Source organism: Oncorhynchus gorbuscha, linkage group LG13 (assembly GCF_021184085.1).
Source record: "Oncorhynchus gorbuscha isolate QuinsamMale2020 ecotype Even-year linkage group LG13, OgorEven_v1.0, whole genome shotgun sequence".
NCBI lineage: Eukaryota > Metazoa > Chordata > Actinopteri > Salmoniformes > Salmonidae > Oncorhynchus > Oncorhynchus gorbuscha.
The window spans coordinates 30,915,295-30,936,836 of NC_060185.1; the positions used below are offsets into that span (position 1 = coordinate 30,915,295).

The 21,542-nt window shown below is 45.7% G+C and overlaps 1 pseudogene; it reads left to right on the top strand.

The window, feature by feature from the left end:
* Positions 1–21,542, top strand: part of LOC123992710 — a 101,412-nt pseudogene that overhangs the window by 64,358 nt on the left and 15,512 nt on the right.

Below are 21,542 nucleotides of genomic sequence, written 5' to 3' on the forward strand. Positions count from 1 at the left end.
CAGAGTCTTTAATCCAGTAAGGTGAATACAAACAAAAAACACAACTTTCACTCGAAATGACGAGGACAAACTGGAGACTCGATCTTGAACAGCAGGTGAACAGCAGGTTGCCTCGGGAAGGCACTTGAACCAGACAGACTCAGACACCTGCTCACCACGCAGCATCTGAGGAAAACACGACACGACAGGGCGATACACAAACACAGCACGGTGAATTCTAGACAAGGAACCGACAGGACAGGAACGGAACACAAAGGAAGAAATAGGGACTCTAATCAGGGGAAAGGATCGGGAACAGGTGTGGGAAGACTAAATGATTGATTAGGGGAATAGGAACAGCTGGGAGCAGGAACGGAACGATAGAGAGAAGAGAGAGCGAGAGAGTGAGAGAGAGGGGGGAGAGAGAGGGATAGAAAGAGGGAAAGAACCTAATAAGACCAGCAGAGGGAAACGAATAGAATGGGAAGCACAGGGACAAGACAAGATAATAAATGACAAAACATGACAGTACCCCCCCACTCACCGAGCGCCTCCTGGCGCACTCGAGGAGGAATCCTGGCGGCAACGGAGGAAATCATCAATGAGTGAACGGTCCAGCACGTCCCGAGACGGAACCCAACTCCTCTCCTCAGGACCGTAACCCTCCCAATCCACTAAGTATTGGTGACCCCGTCCCCGAGAACGCATGTCCATGATCTTATGTACCTTGTAAATAGGTGCGCTCTCGACAAGGACGGGAGGGGGAGGGAAGACGAACGGGGGTGCGAAGAAAGGGCTTAACACAGGAGACATGGAAGACAGGATGGACGCGACGAAGATGTCGCGGAAGAAGCAGTCGCACAGCGACAGGATTGACGACCTGGGAGACACGGAACGGACCAATGAACCGCGGAGTCAACTTACGAGAAGCTGTCGTAAGAGGAAGGTTGCGAGTGGAAAGCCACACTCTCTGGCCGCAACAATACCTTGGACTCTTAATCCTGCGTTTATTGGCGGCTCTCACAGTCTGTGCCCTGTAACGGCAAAGTGCAGACCTCACCCTCCTCCAGGTGCGCTCACAACGTTGGACAAACGCTTGAGCGGAGGGAACGCTGGACTCGGCAAGCTGGGATGAGAACAGAGGAGGCTGGTAACCCAGACTACTCTGAAACGGAGATAACCCGGTAGCAGACGAAGGAAGCGAATTGTGAGCGTATTCTGCCCAGGGGAGCTGTTCTGCCCAAGACGCAGGGTTTCTGAAAGAAAGGCTGCGTAGTATGCGACCAATCGTCTGATTGGCCCTCTCTGCTTGACCGTTAGACTGGGGATGAAACCCGGAAGAGAGACTGACGGACGCACCAATCAAACGACAGAACTCCCTCCAAAACTGTGACGTGAATTGCGGGCCTCTGTCTGAAACGGCGTCTAACGGGAGGCCATGAATTCTGAATACATTCTCGATAATGATTTGTGCCGTCTCCTTAGCGGAAGGAAGTTTAGCGAGGGGAATGAAATGTGCCGCCTTAGAGAACCTATCGACAACCGTAAGAATCACAGTCTTCCCCGCAGACAAAGGCAGACCGGTAATGAAGTCTAGGGCGATGTGAGACCATGGTCGAGAAGGAATGGGGAGCGGTCTGAGACGACCGGCAGGAGGAGAGTTACCCGACTTAGTCTGCGCGCAGTCCGAACAAGCAGCCACGAAACGGCGCGTGTCACGCTCCTGAGTCGGCCACCAAAAGCGCTGGCGAATAGACGCAAGAGTGCCTCGAACACCGGGATGACCAGCTAACTTGGCAGAGTGAGCCCACTGAAGAACAGCCAGACGAGTGGAAACAGGAACGAAAAGGAGGTTACTAGGACAAGCGCGGCGACGCAGTATGCGTGAGTGCTTGCTTAACCTGTCTTTCAATTCCCCAGACTGTTAACCCGACAACACGCCCATAAGGAAGAATCCCCTCGGGATCAGTAGAAGCCACAGAAGAACTAAACAGACGGGATAAGGCATCAGGCTTGGTGTTCTTGCTACCCGGACGGTAAGAAATCACAAACTCGAAACGAGCGAAAAACAACGCCCAACGAGCTTGACGGGCATTAAGTCGTTTGGCAGAACGGATGTACTCAAGGTTCTTATGGTCTGTCCAAACGACAAAGGAACGGTCGCCCCCTCCAACCACTGTCGCCATTCGCCTAGGGCTAAGCGGATGGCGAGCAGTTCACGGTTACCCACATCATAGTTGCGCTCAGATGGCGACAGGCGATGAGAAAAATAAGCGCAAGGATGAACCTTATCGTCAGACTGGAAGCGCTGGGATAGAATGGCTCCCACGCCTACCTCTGAAGCGTCAACCTCGACAATGAATTGTCTAGTGACGTCAGGAGTAACGAGGATAGGAGCGGACGTAAAACGTTCTTTTAGAAGATCAAAAGCTCCCTGGGCGGAACCGGACCACTTAAAACACGTCTTGACGGAAGTAAGAGCTGTGAGAGGGGCAGCAACTTGACCGAAATTACGAATGAAACGCCGATAGAAATTAGCGAAACCTAAAAAGCGCTGCAACTCGACACGTGACCTTGGAACGGGCCAATCACTGACAGCTTGGACCTTAGCGGAATCCATCTGAATGCCTTCAGCGGAAATAACGGAACCGAGAAAAGTAACGGAGGAGACATGAAAAGAGCACTTCTCAGACTTTACGTAGAGACAATTCTCTAAAAGGCGCTGTAGAACACGTCGAACGTGCTGAACATGAATCTCGAGTGACGGAGAAAAAATCAGGATATCGTCAAGATAGACAAAAACAAAGATGTTCAGCATGTCTCTCAGAACATCATTAACTAATGCCTGAAAAACAGCTGGCGCATTGGCGAGACCAAACGGCAGAACCCGGTACTCAAAATGCCCTAACGGAGTGTTAAACGCCGTTTTCCACTCGTCCCCTCTCTGATGCGCACGAGATGGTAAGCGTTACGAAGGTCCAACTTAGTAAAGCACCTGGCTCCCTGCAGAATCTCGAAGGCTGATGACATAAGGGGAAGCGGATAACGATTCTTAACCGTTATGTCATTCAGCCCTCGATAATCCACGCAGGGGCGCAGAGTACCGTCCTTCTTCTTAACAAAAAGAACCCCGCCCCGGCCGGAGAGGAAGAAGGCACTATGGTACCGGCGTCAAGAGACACAGACAAATAATCCTCGAGAGCCTTACGTTCGGGAGCCGACAGAGAGTATAGTCTACCCCGAGGAGGAGTGGTCCCCGGAAGGAGATCAATACTACAATCATACGACCGGTGAGGAGGAAGGGAGTTGGCTCGGGACCGACTGAAGACCGTGCGCAGATCATGATATTCCTCCGGCACTCCTGTCAAATCGCCAGGTTCCTCCTGAGAAGTAGGGACAGAAGAAACGGGAGGGATGGCAGACATTAAACACTTCACATGACAAGAAACGTTCCAGGATAGGATAGAATTACTAGACCAATTAATAGAAGGATTATGACATACTAGCCAGGGATGACCCAAAACAACAGGTGTAAACGGTGAACGAAAAATCAAAAAAGAAATAGTCTCACTGTGGTTACCAGATACTGTGAGGGTTAAAGGTAGTGTCTCAAATCTGATACTGGGAAGATGACTACCATCTAAGGCGAACATGGGCGTAGGCTTCTCTAACTCTCTGAAAGGAATGTCATGTTTCCGAACCCATGCTTCGTCCATGAAACAACCCTCAGCCCCAGAGTCTATCAAGGCACTACATGTAGCACCGAACCGGTCCAGCGTAGATGGACCGACAAAGTAGTACAGGATCTTGATGGAGAGACTTGAGTAGTTGCGCTCACCTGTAGCCCTCCGCTTACAGATGAGCTCTGGCTTTTACTGGACATGAATTAACAAAATGTCCAGCAACTCCGCAATAGAGGCACAGGCGGTTGGTGATCCTCCGTTCCCTCTCCTTAGTCGAGATGCGAATCCCTCCCAGCTGCATGGGCTCAGACTCTGAGCCAGAGGAGGGAGATGGTTGCGATGCGGAGCAGGGAAACACCGTTGATGCGAGCTCTCTTCCACGAGCCCGGTGACGAAGATCTACCCGTCGTTCTATGCGGATGGCGAGAGCAATCAAAGAGTCCACATCTGAAGGAACCTCCCGGGAGAGAATCTCATCCTTAACCACTGCGTGGAGTCCTTCCAGAAAACGAGCGAGCAGCGCCGGCTCGTTCCACTCACTAGAGGCAGCAAGAGTGCGAAACTCAATAGAATAATCCGTTATGGACCGTTCACCTTGGCATAAGGAAGCCAGGGCCCTAGAAGCCTCCCTACCAAAAACTGAACGGTCAAAAACCCGAATCATCTCCTCTTTAAAGTTCTGGAACTTGTTAGAGCAATCAGCCCTTGCCTCCCAGATAGCTGTGCCCCATTCTCGAGCCCGGCCAGTAAGGAGTGAAATGACGTAAGCAACCCGAGCTCTCTCTCTAGAGTATGTGTTGGGTTGGAGAGAGAACACAATCTCACACTGCGTGAGAAAGGAGCGGCACTCAGTGGGCTGCCCGGAGTAGCAAGGTGGGTTATTAACCCTAGGTTCTGGAGGCTCGGCAGGCCAGGAAGTAACAGGTGGCACGAGACGTAGACTCTGGAACTGTCCAGAGAGGTCGGAAACCTGAGCGGCCAGGTTCTCCACGGCATGGCGAGCAGCAGACAATTCCTGCTCGTGTCTGCCGAGCATGGCTCCTTGGATCTCGACGGCAGTGTAACGAGCGTCTGAAGTCGCTGGGTCCATTCCTTGGTCGGTTCCTTCTGTCATGCAGGTGAAAGAGGACCCAAAAGCGACTTGGCGAAAACAGAGTCTTTAATCCAGTAAGGTGAATACAAACAAAAAACACAACTTTCACTCGAAATGACGAGGACAAACTGGAGACTCGATCTTGAACAGCAGGTGAACAGCAGGTTGCTTCGGGAAGGCACTTGAACCAGACAGACTCAGACACCTGCTCACCACGCAGCATCTGAGGAAAACACGACACGACAGGGCGATACACAAACACAGCACGGTGAATTCTAGACAAGGAACCGACAGGACAGGAACGGAACACAAAGGAAGAAATAGGGACTCTAATCAGGGGAAAGGATCGGGAACAGGTGTGGGAAGACTAAATGATTGATTAGGGGAATAGGAACAGCTGGGAGCAGGAACGGAACGATAGAGAGAAGAGAGAGCGAGAGAGTGAGAGAGGGAGGGGGAGAGAGAGGGATAGAAAGAGGGAAAGAACCTAATAAGACCAGCAGAGGGAAACGAATAGAATGGGAAGCACAGGGACAAGACAAGATAATAAATGACAAAACATGACAGAACAACTGAACAGTATGGAAATATTCAGAACAACTGAACAGTATGGAAATATTCAGAACAACTGAACAGTATGGAAATATTCAGAACAACTGAACAGTATGGAAATATTCAGAACAACTGAACAGTATGGAAATATTCAGAACAACTGAACAGTATGGAAATATTCAGAACAACTGAACAGTATGGAAATATTCAGAACAACTGAACAGTATGGAAATATTCAGAACAACTGAATAGTATGGAAATATTCAGAACAACTGAACAGTATGGAAATATTCAGAACAACTGAACAGTATGGAAATATTCAGAACAACTGAACAGTATGGAAATATTCAGAACAACTGAACAGTATGGAAATATTCAGAACAACTGAACAGTATGGAAATATTCAGAACAACTGAACAGTATGGAAATATTCAGAACAACTGAACAGTATGGAAATATTCAGAACAACTGAACAGTATGGAAATATTCAGAACAACTGAACAGTATGGAAATATTCAGAACAACTGAACAGTATGGAAATATTCAGAACAACTGAATAGTATGGAAATATTCAGAACAACTGAACAGTATGGAAATATTCAGAACAACTGAACAGTATGGAAATATTCAGAACAACTGAACAGTATGGAAATATTCAGAACAACTGAACAGTATGGAAATATTCAGAACAACTGAACAGTATGGAAATATTCAGAACAACTGAACAGTATGGAAATATTCAGAACAACTGAACAGTATGGAAATATTCAGAACAACTGAACAGTATGGAAATATTCAGAACAACTGAACAGTATGGAAATATTCAGAACAACTGAATAGTATGGAAATATTCAGAACAACTGAACAGTATGGAAATATTCAGAACAACTGAACAGTATGGAAATATTCAGAGCAACTGAACAGTATGGAAATATTCAGAACAACTGAACAGTATGGAAATATTCAGAACAACTGAACAGTATGGAAATATTCAGAACAACTGAACAGTATGGAAATATTCAGAACAACTGAATAGTATGGAAATATTCAGAACAACTGAACAGTATGGAAATATTCAGAACAACTGAACAGTATGGAAATATTCAGAACAACTGAACAGTATGGAAATATTCAGAACAACTGAACAGTATGGAAATATTCAGAACAACTGAACAGTATGGAAATATTCAGAACAACTGAACAGTATGGAAATATTCAGAACAACTGAACATTATGGCTAGGCTATACAATACAAGATTTCACAGACTCCAAAACATTCTCCACACAATGTTCTTATGCCTGATACAGACAATTTGAGTTGTGAATGGATGATCATTTTGTGGAAACAGATTATTAGTCTTAAAACATGCCTTTTCCTCAATCTGGGTACATGGGCTGTAGATATACTATACAAACTTTCACAGACTCCAACACAATGTGTACACAATGTTATCAGTTTAGGGAAGCCTGGTGATGACAATTTACAGTCATGAATGCTACACTCTTTTTGTGAAAATGTATGATTTGTTTTGATTAAAAACATGCATGTTCCTCTATCTGGGTACTCAGACTAAGCTGTAGATATACCGTAAAAGCTTTCACAGATGCCAAATCATTCTCTACACTATTTTGGTGGCAATACAGTAGGTTGTTATCTTAAAACGTGCATTTTCATCTATCTGGGTACTCACACTGGCTGTAGATAAGCCTATACAGCCTGTTTCATAACTCATGTTCAAGTAAGGCAGTCTATAGGTGTGGTTGTGTGTACTGGTGAAATTTTCTGCACACACCACCATCTCTCTGAGTATACGTAAGACTGCACCCAGATTGCAGATTGGCACCCAGATTGCAGATCGAGAAGCCCTTAATTGGACTGTCTGGCATGTCTGTGATTGGCCAGGAGCGTCTGTCATTCAGGCTGCGGAAGGCCTGCAGAGAGCAGGTCCCTGAGGGGAGGAAGAACAGTCTAGGCATGTCAAGCCACGACTGCACCCCCTCTCTCATTTGTCATGTTTTGCGTTCATGTTCCAGTTCTCTTTAAGGAAGCCTGTGAACCATAGACAGACCCCTCTCTTATCCCTCGCTCACCCCTCCCTACACTCAGATGTTTCAAATGGAGTAAATCTGTGAGCTAGCTGAAGGCTTGCTGAAGGCTGCACCTAACATTTGGACTTGATATGTGATGTACAGGAAGTGACAGCTCACCTCATTCCTATGTCATTGTGTCTGTCACTGAGCTGGCCCTCTGTCTTAACCCTCTCTCACCCCTCTCTCGCTCACCCCTCTCTCATCCCCCTCACTCACCCATCTCTCATCACTCTCTCGCTCACCCATCTCTCATCCCTCTCTCTCTCTCACCCCTCTCTCATCCCTCTCACTCACCCTCTCTCATCCCTCTCACTCACCCCTCTCTCATCGCTCTCTCTCACTCCTCTCTAACCCCTCTCTCATCCCTCTCTCACCCCTCTCTCATCCCTCTCACCCCTCTCTCATCCCTCTCTCTCACTCCTCTCTCATTCCTCTCTCACCCCTCTCTCATCCCTCACTCATTCCTCTCTCACCCCTCTCTCACTCCTCTCTCACTCCTTTCATCCCTCTCTCTTACCCCTCTCAGGCTCCCACACCACAGCCTCATCAAAGGTCAGAGTGGAGGAGCCCAGGGCTTTAACATGTTTGCAATAGTAAACGATTGGAAGACTTCCTCATGCATTATTAATCCCCTCCTAATGCATCAATATTACATTACTCTTAATATGAATGTTATACTAAACATGAATATCAACAGTGAACCAAGTACCTCACATCTTAACCATGCTTTGATGCAGTCAGCATTTAGGCGCATTGGTAGTGAGGGAGGAATATGTTTATGATTTGTTTGAACGCTCAAAATGTTTTTGATTTCCATGTGGTTGGTTTGCTGTGAGAGGAAACTGGAAAAACGTTTATATTCCCAACCAAGCGATAGTCTATACATTTGAGGACTCCCCTTGTAGTAAAGAGATGGTGGTAATGTTTGCGCTCCATGGATGGTGTCCTTGAGGACTTGGGAGGGAATGTCAGGAATGTGACAGTGGAGAGAAGAGGAGGAATCATGGTCATCATCTCAGCACCCCCTGTTGTTTGAGGTCCCACACATGAATCAATGTGTCCACCTCCTCCTCCACCTTCGTCTCCTCATCCTCCCCTCCCCATCTGCCTTCCCTATAGCTATAAAAACGACCTGCTGACTATTACACTGCTGCAAGTGTAGTGTAGTTTACTGTGTCATAACTGTGGCCCAGCTATGTGTGTTTGTCCTGCAATGGAGTGGGATTAAAAGGGAGTTCTACCTCAGCTGGGCTGACCCAAGGCAGGATGGACCACTGTGTGGGTGTGTCTAGTGGCTGCTAAACTCTCTTGACTGAAAGGTTTGAGAGACAGATGAATAGGTATAATCCCAAAGGTTTAACAGATTCCCTACCATTGGCTTGAATGAACAGGGCTACAGCTGTGTGTATCCTGAATGGACAGAACCCAGCAACCCTACTGCATCATTTACAAGGGTATTTTTATTAGGTTGGGTTATTGTGTTCCCTCCCTGCTTATTGGTTCCTGTCAGCGTCCTCCTCGGCAGAGGGGAGAGGAAATACAGGCGCACAGTGAGACGTTTCCCAGGTTACCACTTGGAGAGATTAGCCTCACATCACAACCAAAGTTAATTAGAGAATAACCTCGTCCCCAGGCTATTACGCACAGTGCATATAAGCCTGGGATATCAACCACTCAAAGTTTTCCTTAGTGGCAGTGACTATAGAATTCTATGGGTGTGACCTCCTGAGTATTTCAATATTGTCATTTATTTGTAATTTTAGCGAATCACAGGGTTGTGAGGCGTGGCTCTGTGCTTCTGGTTTACTAGTGTATGGGGGAGAGTTTGTGAGAAGGTGTTCTCCTGGAGTTTTCCTGGCTCTCTGTATTGGCTCACGAAGACCAAGTTTGATGCATTGGTCCACCAGACTCTTCGCATTTGGACGGAAGTATCTGGGAACAAGATCAATTAGAGAATGACATGATGATGAGTTTAGACTTTACAGTATTGGTTGAATGCTCTCTATATTAATACCTCTGTGCGCAGACCTACCCACCGACTCACAGAGCGAAAAATACATTCCTACCAAAGACAGACAACCTCAATCCTGCCTTGATTTTGGTGTGCAATTTCTCTAGGTTACACTTATAAATACCATCTCTGTATGTTTGCTCTGTCTCTCACAAATATGTCCACCCTAGGTGCATGATGGGAGTCTGACGGTGCTGGGGATCACTCGGGACGACAGAGGGGCGTATACGTGTCGAGCCTTCAGCGACCAGGGAGAGGTACTCCACACCACCCGTCTGCTGGTCCAAGGTAACAGGGCAACGGTCACATTGTAATGTCACAGATGGGTATAACTTCAGAGGTTGTTATGGTGATGTGAGGGAGAAATCATGACTTTTCCCTACTGAGATGCAAATTGATTACTGAGGATGAGTTTTGAGGAGAAGGTTCCTAGGACAATTGCTGGCTGAATACTGAAAGAACAGTTTGTCCTGACTGTCTGAATAATCCCTAATCTGAGAATCTTTCTGCTATTTTTGCCTTACACATTCTATTAAACATCTATTACACGCCTACAGCTATGCAGTATAGTGTCTAGATTGTGTTTAAGATAGAGAAATGAAGTCCTGCCGCTATCTACTTAATAAGTATCTGTTTCCTGCCTTTGTCACAGTATGCAGGGATAGTGTTTGATTTTATCAGTGTGGTAGTATGCTTTCGTCTGTATCAGTCAATACTCTTAAGTCCTCTGGTGACCTAGTCTGTGGCTGCTGCTGCTGGTGGTGGTGTGTGTGTGTATATCACTGTCTGTCTGAGGCATTCGTCACTGTCTGTCTCCGGTCCATTAACCAGGCTCTCTCTCGGATAGACAGACACAGACACAGATCTGGGGTCTGCTCTGCTCCGATAAATGGATCTGATACAGGCTTCCTCCACTTCCTGCCTCTGGCTCACTCAGTCTACATCAAACACACACACTCTCTCTCTCTCTCTCTCTCTCTCTCTCTCTCTCTCTCTCTCTCTCTCTCTCTCTCACACTTTCTCTCTCTCTCTCTCTCTCTCTCTCTCTCTCTCTCTCTCTCTCTCTCTCTCTCTCTCTCTCTCTCTCTCTCTCTCTCTCTCTCTCACCTCTCTCTCTCTCACACTTTCTCTCTCTCTCTCTCTCACACTTTCTCTCTCTCTCTCTCTCTCTCTCTCACACTTTCTTCTCTCTCTCTCTCTCTCTCACACTTTCTCTCTCTCTCTCTCTCTCTCTCTCTCTCTATCTCTCTCTCTCTCTCTCTCTCTCTCTCTCTCTCTCTCTCTCTCTCTCTCTCCCTCTCTCTATCTATCTATCAAAACAAGCACTGGATGAGTTAACAGGCTGTATATTACAGCCGATGGAGCAGGTTGGTTTTATGGTAGGCTTGTTACGTTTGATGGTGGGATAAAGATGTGTCAATTTCAGTCAATGTGCAAGTGTCTAAAAGGAATATGGGCAAGAAGTGCTTGGTTACATCTTGGATTTACTCTAATGACCCCTCTAAATACACACACTGCATGCACATGCCTGATAATACATGAAGGTGAGGGGAAAGTTTTGAATGAGGGTCTGACTGAAACATCCTCAAAAAACTCATATGTGTCTTAGGTGGTTTCAATAAATACAAATCCAGAGTGAATTGGAATAAATCTAAGATATCATGATACATATCAGTTTTGTACACCAGCAATAATGCAGCCTGTTTTTGTTTTTTTTCACTACGGAGTATTCATCCATAAGCAGGCTCTGTGGAAATGTGCCAGTAAAGTTGTCTAAAGCTCTCTGAGCAATTACATGTAGCCATCGGAGGAGTCGTGATTCTCACTCAAATATCTGTTTTTATTTGTTCTGTGACTTAACCACTCTTTCAGTAGTCCCTCCTGGTGTATAAAAGCCATTCAGTGTGTATTTAGGAAATAACCAGGAGGCTTGTAGCTGGGCCCACTTATAAAAGACAGCTTACGTTTCACTGTCTGTAATATAGTACAGAGAGATAGAGAGCAGAGCAGCAACCTCAGGGCACTGAGTGTTCATGCTGTGGAGGCATCTGCAAGTCTGGCAACCAAGTCTGTGGCTCAAGTTACAATATGCCTGCTTACTGTATCTCATAGACTACTAGAGAGAAGCATGTGCCAGGGGTCTACTGTACCTACGTACCAATAAACAGACGCTGTGTGAATGGGTCATAAGATAAGCATTTGAGTATCCATATCTACACTGAACAAAAATATGAACGCAACATGTAAAGTGTTGGTCCCATGTTTCATGAACTGAAATAAAAGATCCCAGAAATTTTCCATCGAACAAAAAACATATTTCTCAAAAATGTTGTGCACAAATTTGTTTACATCCCTGTTAGTGAGAATTTGTCCTTTGCCAAGATAATCCATCCACCTGATAGGTGTGGCATATCAAGAAGTTGATTAAACAGCATGATCATTACACAGGTGCACCTTGTGCCGGGGACAATAAAAGGTTTAAAAATAGTTTCGATAAAGTGTGCCATTTTGTCACACAACACAATGCCACCGATGTCTCAAGTTTTGAGGGAGCGTACAATTGCTGTGCTGACTGCAAGAATGTCCAACAGAGCTGTTGCCAGAGAATTTAATGTTAATTTCTCTACCATAAGCCGCCTCCAATGTCATTTTAGATAATTTGTCAGTACTGTACGTCCAACTGGCCTCACAACCAGAGACCACGTGTAAACACGCCAGCCCATGACCATCTGTGGGATTGTCTGAGACCAGCCACCCGGATAGCTGATGAAACTCTGGGTTTGCACAACCGAAGAATTTCTACACAAACTGTCAGAAACCATCTAAGGGAAGCTCATCTGCGTTCTCCTCGTCCTCACCAGGGTCTTGACCTGACTGCAGTTTGGCATCGTAACCGACTTCAGTGGGCAAATACTCACCTTCGATGGCTACTGGCACGATGGAGAAGTGTGCTCTTCACAGATGAATATCGGTTTCAATTGTACCGATTGACTGATTTCCTTATATGAATTGTAACTCAGTAAAATATATTAAATTGTTGGATGTTGTTTTGTTGTACACTAAAAGCCTTGTTTGATTCCTGCAGGGCCACCGTATATTAAGTCACCACCAGAGAACATCACTGTCAACATATCCCAGAATGCACGCTTCACCTGTCAAGCAGAGGCGTATCCTGGAAACCTGACCTACACCTGGTTTTGGGAGGAAGATAACGTCTACTTCACTAAGAAGTAAAGTTATAATCGAGATGGTGTTTCTGTTTGTCTGTGTACCTTCCCTTTGGTCTTTGAGTTTTTTCCACCCTGTGATGTTAAAGTATTGTGTACAGTGTCTTGTTGTATTTGAGTATTCCAGACCCTGTCCTGGTGTTGTGAATTTGAATGTGCGTGTGTTTTGGTGTGTGCGTGTGTGTGTGCGTGCCTACATGTCTGCGTGCCTGTGGGACTGTGTGTGTGTGTATGTGTGTGCGTGCCTACATGTCTGCGTGCCTGTGGGACTGTGTGTGTGTATGTGTGTGCGTGGCTACATGTCTGCGTGCCTGTGGGACTGTGTGTGTGTGTGTGTATGTGTGTGCGTGCCTACATGTCTGCGTGCCTGTGGGTCTGTGTGTGTGTATGTGTGTGCGTGGCTACATGTCTGCGTGCCTGTGTGTGTGTGTGTGTGTGTGTGTGTGTGTGTGTGTGTGTGTGTGTGTGTGTGTGTGTGTGTGTGTGTGTGTGTGTGTGTGTGTGTGTGTGTGTGTGTGTGTGTGTGTGTGTGTGTGTGTGTGTGTGTGTGTGTGTGTGTGTGTGTGTGCGTGCCTTCATGTCTGCGTGCCTGTGGGTCTGTGTGTGTGTGTGTGTGCGTGCCTTCATGTCTGCGTGCCTGTGGGTCTGTGTGTGTGTGTGTGTGCGTGCCTTCATGTCTGCGTTCCTGTGGGTCTGTGTGTGTGTATGTGTGTGCGTGGCTACATGTCTGCGTGCCTGTGGGACTGTGTGTGTGTGTGCGTGCCTACATGTCTGCGTGCCTGTGGGACTGTGTGTGTGTGTGCGTGCCTACATGTCTGCGTGCCTGTGGGACTGTGTGTGTGTGTGCGTGCCTACATGTCTGCGTGCCTGTGGGACTGTGTGTGTGTGTGCGTGCCTACATGGCTGCGTGCCTGTGGGACTGTGTGTGTGCTGGTGCCCTGGCCTGCTGTGGTTCGGCAGCAGTAAGAGAGGGGCTAGCAGGGGCTGTCTGGAGCACACCAGCCGGGTTAGCACACTCAGATGACAATACCACATGCCTCTTATTCTTTAGTAATGATCTGAAGCATAGCCAGGAGCTCTGTCAGACTCGCCTCTTTAGTTTAGTGATGGAGATGTTTTAGAAAAAACAAGTGACAGGGGGACCAAGTGTCTGTCTGGGAGAATCCACCTATCAGAGAGTCCCTTAGAAAGAGGCCCATCTAAAATTGTTTTCTGAAGGCCTGGAAAAAGACTGTGCATAATCAACCCAAGGATGAGACACTACTATCCTAGTTGGGCTGCTTACAATGTTTGGTCTATCCTGGGGACCAACAGTCTATCATAAGAGGATATTTTTGGTCTAGTCATAAGATTTATTTACTCAAATATATACAATGAAAAGTTTAGATTAATTCATAGTTTCGATGAGAATATTCCCTCTGCTATTTCTTTTGCATAATGTCTTCTCAAATATTTCTCGAATGAACATGGTGTGCAGTGGGTTTGTTCTTTGTTTGAACACAGCGGCAATAGAATATCTGCCAGTGTACTCTTCATGAGGGTACTTCATTTAAAGTGGTAGTGAGAGAGAAAACACGAGGGCTGCAACGTCAGGTGATTGTGAAAATTAGGGGATGTATTTGACATACAACTCCTCCATCTTTTGGAACATTTTCACCCTGGATGGATTTGACCAAATGCTGCCCTCTCATGGCAGACTTGTGTAATTGCATTAATGCAGCCCCCAGTGTGTGTGTGTCTATGCTATGGCATGTTCGATAACTGTCTGCTTTCTCTCGGCAGTGACCTGAAAAACCGAGTCCGCATCCTCATTGACGGAACCCTCCACATTTTCCGGGTGAAACCAGAGGATGCTGGGAAATACACCTGCAGCCCAAGCAACAGCCTTGGAACTCCACCGTCAGCATCAGCACACCTCTCTGTTCAGTGTGAGTGTTACCATGGCGACGGAGGGAGGGATAGGGGGAGGGGCAGACGAGGCTGGCTGGCTGTACTGGAACAGGAGGAGAAACAACAGTATCACAGCCTGCATAGTGGCAGCCAGAACACTGCTGCTGTACAGTATCGTCGTTGGTGATGCAGTACCATATATATCACCCTGCTGAAACTTTTCCACCCTTGGCTGAATTTCAGATAGTCCTACTGCTCATCATCTTGGCAGGGCCTCTCTCATCACCATATTCTTAGCATTTTTCCCATCTATGATTCCAGTCTCTGAAGTGTTGATTATCTTTCATTGCTAGACAGTGACAGAGACTGTCTGCTAGTCTCACCCCATAGCATGCTGCTCAGTCTGTCGTTTTCCCCTTAGAGAAAGAGTCCTGGTCTTGTCAGTGTGCCGGACTGAATTGAAACGGTGACCTTTTAGTTAATCTGCTACTATATGTGGAAGGGAAATGCCACAAGGCCAGACATTTTTTTAAATCATCAGTCTAAGCATGTTTTTTACTATGCTAATTCCCTCTGAAGTCGCTGGTCATTGATCTCTGAGAGAGAGAGAGAGAGAGAGAGAGAGAGAGAGAGAGAGAGAGAGAGAGAGAGAGAGAGAGAGAGAGAGAGAGAGAGAGAGAGAGAGAGAACTACCTTTGTGATTGGCTTCAGAGGGTGACCAGAGCCTCTCGCTGAACCAGTCTTCCAGAACTGTCCTTTTTTTCTGTTATGTACTATCCAAGTTGATAGCTAAAGACAATTAGTTAGCAGCTAGCTTGGGTTGCCATAAAGTAACTTCAAGTTACTCCAGTCACCCAAGTCATAAACTGTTTTCTCTGCTACACTGCACGGCAAGCGGTACCGGAGCGCCAAGTCTAGGACCAAAAGTCTCCTTAACAGCTTCTACCCCCAAGTCATAAGACTGCTGAACAATTAATCAAATGGCCACCGGACTATTTACATTGACCCCCCTCCATTTGATTTTGTACACTGCTGCTACTCACTGTGTATTATCTATGCATTGTCACTTCACCCCTACCTACAAGAACAAATAACTAACCACAACTTGTAATGGCGTTCTTCATTTGTCGAAAGAGAGTCGGACCGAAATGCAGCGTGGTGGTTACTCATGTCTTTAATATAGAAGAGCGATAGATGAAACAACTTAATAAATATACAAAACAACAAAACTAAACGTGAAAACCTATACAGCCTGTCTGGTGAACACTAACACAGAGACAGGAACAATCACCCACGAAATACACAGTGAAACCCCGGCTACCTAAATATGATTCCAATCAGAGACAACGAGAATACCTGACTCTGATTGAGAACCGCCTCAGGCAGCCAAGCCTAAACTAGACACCCCTACTCAGCCGCAATCCCAATGCCTACAAAACCCCAATACGAAACACAACATATAAACCCATGTCACACCCTGGCCTGAACAAATAATTAAGGAAAACACAAAAATACTATGACCAAGGCGTGACACAACTAACCTGTACCCCCACACATTGACTCGGTACCGGTACCCCTGTTTATAGCCTCGTTATTTTATTGTGTTACTTTTTATTCTTTTTTACTTTTGTTTATTTGGTAAAAATCTGTTCTTGAACTGCACTGTTGGTTAAAGGCTTGTAAGTAAGCATTTCACGGTAAGGTCTACACTTGTTGTATTCTGCGCATGTGACAAATAAAGTTTGATTTGATTATAAAATACAATTTTTTTAATGGTTTCCATACCGACCAATTTATTATAGGAGAAGTGAAATTGTGATTTAACAGTTTCAGACTTATGCTCCAGTCTATTTTCACTGAAACCATCTCCTGTCCATATGCACAAAACCTTGTGCTCTGTCGTTCCCTGACCTCTAATCTCTGACCCTCAGACCCTGCCCGTGTGCTCAACATGCCCTCCATCATATACGTTCCACGGAAACTTCCAGGGGTCATCCGCTGCCCGGCGGACGCCAACCCGCCGGTGATATCAGTGAAGTGGGAGAAAGATGGCTACCCTCTCAGAGTGGAGAAGGTCAGTCTCAGTCTGCCATCCGTGGGGGCCTCTGTCTGTCTGGACTGATGCTGACACCTCATTCACCATAACAGCTGTTCACAAAGCATCCCAGATTAGGATTGCTGATCTAGGATCCCTTTTTGGTTTTCCACCCTACTGAATACGATTATTTGGACACCAAGGACCTGATCCTAGATCAACACTCCTTCCTTAACACGTTTTGAATACAGGCCTTGACATGCTGTAGAGAATATTGCATCCATATGAATTTGAGAGTAGCTCCTCTCTCCTGTCTCAGTACCCCGGATGGAGCCAGGCACCGGATGGGAGTATCCGGGTGGCGGAGGCCACAGAAGACTCCCTTGGCACCTACACCTGTATGCCTTACAACACCCTGGGTACAATGGGCCAGTCTGACCCGGCCACTCTGGTGCTAAAGGTACTGGTACTGAAAGAAACCTCTGATCAAATGTGATATGTGTAGTCTTCTCTCCCCCTTTTGGTGAGACTTGATCTGTGACATTGTGTGTGTGTTGGCCCGGCCCACAGGATCCCCCCTACTTTAACGTGAGGCCTGGTGGGGAGTACCGCCAAGAGGCTGGTAGAGAGCTGGTCATCCCCTGTGCTGCCTCGGGAGACCCTGAGATACCAACCATCACCTGGAGGAAGGTATGACACCACGCTACAGCTGGGAATAGTCTGGGAAGAGAAACATGGAATATTCTAACTTATTTTGTAATACGACAGGATAGTCCCAATGAACTGTGTGTGTGTGTTCAAGGTGGGGAAGCCCAGCAAGAGTAAGCACAACATCCTCCCCAGCGGCAGCTTACAGTTCCTGTCCCTCAGCAAGGAGGATCATGGGGAATGGGAGTGTGTGGCCACCAATGTGGTCACCAGCATCACTGCCAGCACGCGCCTCCTCGTCATAGGTACTGTCCTCTGTGACCTCATAACCCTCTGTCCCCATGTGTGTCTGATGATCCTAGTCATAGGTACCGTACCCCCTGTGTTTTCTCAGCTCTTCAGGGTTCAGAATTTCAGTTAATCTGAATTGAAGTGGATTTGACAGCAACCCTGCAGCTCTCTGTTTCCATTCATGATGACCCTAGTCCCAGCTGTACTGTATGTATACTGAAGTACTGCTTAGACAATCATGATGACCCTAGTCCCAGCTGTACTGTATGTATACTGAAGTACTGCTTAGACAATCATGATGACCCTAGTCCCAGCTGTACTGTATGTATACTGAAGTACTGCTTAGACATTCATGATGACCCTAGTCCCAGCTGTACTGTATGTATATTGAAGTACTGCTTAGACATTCATGATGACCCTAGTCCCAGCTGTACTGTATATATACTGAAGTACTGCTTAGACATTCATGATGACCCTAGTCCCAGCTGTACTGTATGTATACTGAAGTACTGCTTAGACAATCATGATGACCCTAGTCCCAGCTGTACTGTATGTATACTGAAGTACTGCTTAGACAATCATGATGACCCTAGTCCCAGCTGTACTGTATGTATACTGCAGTACTGCTTAGACATTCATGATGACCCTAGTCCCAGCTGTACTGTATGTATACTGAAGTACTGCTTAGACATTCATGATGACCCTAGTCCCAGCTGTACTGTATGTATACTGAAGTACTGCTTAGACATTCATGATGACCCTAGTCCCAGCTGTACTGTATGTATACTGAAGTACTGCTTAGACAATCATGATGACCCTAGTCCCAGCTGTACTGTATGTATACTGAAGTACTGCTTAGACATTCATGATGACCCTAGTCCCAGCTGTACTGTATGTATACTGAAGTACTGCTTAGACATTCATGATGACCCTAGTCCCAGCTGTACTGTATGTATACTGAAGTACTGCTTAGACATTCATGATGACCCTAGTCCCAGCTGTACTGTATGTATACTGAAGTACTGCTTAGACATTCATGATGACCCTAGTCCCAGCTGTACTGTATGTATACTGAAGTACTGCTTAGACAATCATGATGACCCTAGTCCCAGCTGTACTGTATGTATACTGAAGTACTGCTTAGACATTCATGATGACCCTAGTCCCAGCTGTACTGTATATATACTGAAGTACTGCTTAGACATTCATGATGACCCTAGTCCCAGCTGTACTGTATGTATACTGAAGTACTGCTTAGACAAGGGACTTGCTTGTGCGTGTTTACAGTAAATATGAGTAACAAGCATTTCTCAGGACTCTCACAGTCATACACCCTAGCTGGCACCTGCCCAAGTGTCCCCTCACTGGAGTGACAGGTGACATGTCAGAGGTGCTGAGTGTAGAGTGGACAGATTTGACATTTCTGACCATAGTGGTCAACACAGCAGGTCTCCCTTTAATACAAGTGAAAGATGCTGGGTCTTAGCCACACAGCTGGGGGCTGGGATGGTGATGGTCTGGCCAAGCCATAGACCTTCACTCCCCTTCACTTCAACATTGGTCTACAACACCTGACATTACAGGGAATTAGCCAATCAGATAGGCCATTCACAGCCATTGTAGGCAGTTGTATACTGTAGAGGACTGTGAATGGTAATGACAGCACAAAGTACATTATTTGACTTAATAGGACACATTTCGGGACAATGATAGTGATTCTTTGTGAGATGGCTTTTTATACATTGAGAAAACAGCTGTTTTGGGAATAACACACCTGATACAAACTGTGGTTATTGAAGGATTGTAGAATGGTGATCATAACTTTCACCATACTGTACACATAGACCTAACAGATTGCTCTATCACTCTTTAGTGAGCAATATATAGTATATATATAGTAGAGAGATATAGAGAGGTATACTGTAGATGGCCCTGGTATGAAATATGACAATCTCTTTTCTCTGACCTTCAGGCACCAGCCCACATGCTCCAGGCAACATTCGTGTGTTGCCCTCGGTGACCTCGGCCAATGTGTCCTGGGAGCAGGGTTACGACGGAGGCTTTGAGCAGACATTCTCAGTGTGGTATGGCCCAGTGTGAGTACTCCCAGCATGCTCTATCACATCTTATACTCAGATTGCAGCTGATTCCCCTAATAGAGGTGGGGGGACAGAGACTTTCGGGATTGATCTGCAATAGATATGTATTGTTTAGGGCTCTTAATGTGACCGTATTACTGCCCCCCCCCCCCCCCCCCCCCCCCCCCCCGAAAATCACGAGTCATGACCGCATTCAAATTCTACGGGACCGGCTTTCCATGTGGCACAATGGTCCTTGTCCCATCGCGCACTAGTGACTCCTTGTAGCAGACCTGGCGCATGCACGCTGATTTCGGTCGCCAGATGTACGGTGTTTCCTCCGACACATTGGTGCGGCTGGCTTCCTGGTTAGGAAGCAGTGCAGCTTGGCAGGGTTGTGTTTCGAAGGACGCACGGCTCTCGACCTTCGCCTCTCCTGAGTCCATATGGGAGTTGCAGCGATGGGACAAGACTGTAACTGCCAATTGGTTATCACGAAATTTGGGAGAAAATGAGGTAAAAAAAATAAAATAATAATAATTATAATTCCACGGGACCGTTTAGTCACGGTAACTAGGCTTCTCCAAGCTCTGATGCTGCTGAAGGTCATTAGTAGCCTACCAAACTTGCTAACTGCCTGATACTCAGCACTCTATTGTCCCTCTATTCACTCTGACATCAATGCAAATGTATTCAAAATTCTAATCAAACACTTCATGAAAGAACATGAACTCGTGTTGCACAACATTTCTATAGCATATGCAATTGCGTGAGACAACAGATGTTTGATGGCCTCTATTAAAAATAGCAACCCATCAGCTAACTATAGGCTAAGCCTACTATATTTATTACTCAACTTTCCTAATTTTAAGCACATTGCTTCTATTTAGAACAGGAGTATAGCCTACCTGGCTAACATGAAAATAAACCAGGGGAAAAGCGTCCTCCATTCGCTATTTAAGTGCATAGATGACATGTATTGTTTCCTGCTGTCCCTGTTTCAATACAGGTGCATGATAATGGTCCATTCTAAATCAAAACAAATGTCACACATATATATAATTTAATATATGTAAAGACAAGATTAAATCAAGAATAGTCTGATGGGGGACAATATTACCCACTAATACACAATCACTTGTGAATGTAATATGATCACTTGTGAATGATGCTCAGCTTGTCTGCAGTAAGGTAAGAATCACCGGCTGCCAAGATTTCATGACCGCCCTAGTAGGCATCTGATTTGTTATCAAGAAGAAAACCTATTGATAATTGAATTACATGAAATACTGCAACAGTATCCAGGGGGAAACATTATCTTCAACGGGCAAGTTTTACAATGCACAATGCTAATGGTTTATTACTCAGTACTCCAGTAATGTTACTCTCAGTTATTCAGTATTTGTATTTACAATATTTGCATTGTTGAAGAGTAGGGCATACAATAAATCACAGAAGATGCATAATTCATGTGTTTGTTTATTAAAGGTGTCATGGGATGCATTGGAAAGACACTGCAGTAGCATTCTATTAGGCAACATCCACGAGGTGCCATAAAATCATCATTATCATTTTATGTACATGTCTGCAGTCATAAAGCCATTCTGTGTTGAATGGGAGCTGTGTGTGAATGAATCATCTGATAGAAGTGGTGCTTTTGGCAGTTTAATATGAACAGCCATTCTCATCCATCTCTCTGTCATGGCCTGATGGCACTTAATGAACATTTGTTGACTGGGATATTAAACCATTTGCTTTGAGGAACATTGCATATGAGTGGAGGCATCTCTTGTGTACTAAAATAATGAATTACTTTGTACAGAGAGCTGTTACACATAAATGTATGAGTCAAAGTGATCTAATTACCTTTAGTTAAGATTACAGATATGATGACTGTGAGGAGGACATTAAATAGAGTAAAATATAGCCTAGCAACTGTATTGTATTGCAACACTGTGACCCAT